The sequence below is a fragment of the Schistocerca cancellata genome, chromosome 3, assembly GCF_023864275.1.
Source record: "Schistocerca cancellata isolate TAMUIC-IGC-003103 chromosome 3, iqSchCanc2.1, whole genome shotgun sequence".
NCBI lineage: Eukaryota > Metazoa > Arthropoda > Insecta > Orthoptera > Acrididae > Schistocerca > Schistocerca cancellata.
The window spans coordinates 3,166,419-3,169,061 of NC_064628.1; the positions used below are offsets into that span (position 1 = coordinate 3,166,419).

Consider the following 2,643-nt stretch of genomic DNA (forward strand, 5'->3'; position numbering starts at 1 on the left):
CGTCGGAGCGGCAACTATGTAGAGATGTTGCTGGAAGGTGTAGCAAACTGTTGCAAATAAAACATTTTTAATTTTCACTGCCGTTCCAATTTCGCGACCGATCGGACGTTACTTTCCGAAATGTCCTCGTATAATGGGATATAAAGTCGGCCACATAAAGTAAACACTTAATTTCGAATTTACTTTAGAAGGTACTAGTACGCAAAATGTTCATATTCTAGAATTTTCTAATCACCAAAAGCAATTATTTGAAAATTCATTATTACAAGTTCAACTACCCTCAATTATCTTCTTATGAAACTATATTATTTTGTTAAATTCGTGTTATGATTATAACATTATTGTAATTAAAACCTTTTTTTCAGAAAAGTAGTGTGGCACAAAGAGAGCTTATAAATACGGGCGAAACAAGCCGACTGCATGCTCAGTTTGTCATTAGTTCTCGTTGTATAAAAACGTGTTCAGTAAGAAATGTTGCAAGTATTCGTAGAATTACTGATTTCAGTAAGGTATTTTCAAGCTGAGGTTGTTGTTCTTGTTGTTGTGGTCTTCAGTCCCGAGACTGGTTTGATGCAGCTCCCCATGCTACTCTATCCTGTGCAAGCTTCTTCATCTCCCAGTACCTGCTGCAACCTACATCCTTCTGAATCTTCTTAGTGTATTCATCTCTTGGTCTCCCTCTACGATTTTTACCCTCCACACTGCCCTCCAATACTAAATTGGTGATCCATTGATGCCTCAGAACATGTCCTACCAACCGATCCCTTCTTCTAGTCAAGTTGTGCCACAAACTCCTCTTCTCCCCAATTATATTCAATACTTCCTCATTAGTTATGTGATCTACCCATCTAATCTTCAGCATTCTTCTGTTGCACCACATTTCGAAAGCTTCTATTCTCTTCTTGTCTAAACTATTTATCGTCCACGTTTCACTTCCATACATGGCTACACTCCATACAAATACTTTCAGAAATGACTTCCTGACACTTTAATCTATACTCGATGTTAACAAATTTCTCTTCTTCAGAAACGCTTTCCTTGCCATTGCCAGTCTACATTTTATATCCTCTCTACTTCGACCGTCATCAGTTATTTTGCTCCCCAAATAGCAAAACTCCTTTACTACTTTAAGTAGTTGTTAAGAAATGCATTATTTGAAGAAAATAAATGCAAAAAGGAATATGCAGAAGAGTGTTTCGGCCTGATCTATTAAAACCCGCCTTTGCACTACGATTATTCGTGACAGTTCCTTCTATATTTGATTCGGTACTAATGTTGTTACAGAAGGTGCACTTAAATTGTTTGTGGATAATGCTTTCCATGGAATAAAGGTTGCAACATATTTGAGCGAAGTCTGTGTTATTTTCGAATGTGTTATATGTTTAAGTTGAAGTATTCAGTAGTAAAGCTAATATGGAAAGGGACATTACACTCTATAGCCTGATTTAAAGTACAGGGTTATTCATAAGTAAATCGAGAGTCGCAGAAGTCGATTGCGCGAAAACTGCGAGACATACAAGAAAGAGCCACATATCAGTGGATAGAGTATCTCTCCAAGTTATAAACTCGCATTGCAATTGCTCAGTACGGACACTGCCGTTCTTATGTAGTGGATGTATCAAAGCCACCTGCCACTCTTCCGGGGCTTTTCCTGTTTTCCACTTTTCCTCAAAGATTAATTTTAGATAGTATCTAGCAAAAATAAAAAAAAAAACGATTTCAATAGTTCTGCCATAATAGGGCCTTCTGCACCCGCTTTGTAAGGCCTTAATAACTACTTCAATTTCTTCGAAAGTTGGGAGGGGGGGAATCTTCTTCTAGATTTTCAGGAGTGTTTTGAGTGTTCGAGCTTATGGATTGGTTCTGGACAATTAAGAAGCTGATCAAAATATCTTGCAAGAATTTCGAAATTTTCAGCGTTACATAAGGCATTTCAGTGAGCCTCGTCCCACGCTTCTCCACTGTTATATTTACATTTGAAGTACTGCACATCTAACGAACTCTTTCAATCTCACTTTCTCGTCCAAAGACCTACCGGGAAAGGACCACTTTAGCAGATTATCTACAGAAAAGACTTTCCTACTAAATTTCCTCATATTTTTGCCCTTTTTTTACCACTATCTAGACTGTAGAATTCTGAATTACAAGGGTAGTAACCGTAACTAAATCGAATATATATGACGGTAGTATCTGTTCCCGAAAGAAGAGTTACTGTGGATGACCATGCAGCTTTGCTAGAAATGAAATGATAATTAAATGGACACCCTAGCTGCAAACAGGCGTTGATGTACTTCATTGGGGACATGTTGAAAATGTGTGCCCCGACCGGGACTCGAACCCGGGATCTCCTGCTTACATGGCAGACGCTCTATCCATCTGAGCCACCGATGGCAGAGAGGTAGTGCCACTGCAGGGATTTATCCCTTGCACGCTCCCCGTGAGATTCACATTCCCAACATGTCCACACCACTACATTCGTAGTGCGTCTAATAGATGTTTGCCCCGGTCGGGGCACACATTTTCAACATGTCTCCAATGAAGTACATCAACGCCTGTTTGCAGCTAGGGTGTCCATTTAATTATCATTTCATTTCTAGCAAAGCTGCATGGTCATCCACGGTAACTGTTCTTTCGGGAACAGAT

At 39.3% G+C, this 2,643-nt stretch overlaps 1 non-coding gene across 1 annotated transcript; it reads right to left on the reverse strand.

Annotated features, from left to right (window-relative positions):
- Window positions 1–2,317: 2,317 nt before the first annotated feature.
- Trnat-ugu (transfer RNA threonine (anticodon UGU)) lies at window positions 2,318–2,392 on the reverse strand. The gene has a single exon. It is a non-coding gene; the product is annotated as a tRNA-Thr (tRNA).
- Window positions 2,393–2,643: the final 251 nt, after the last annotated feature.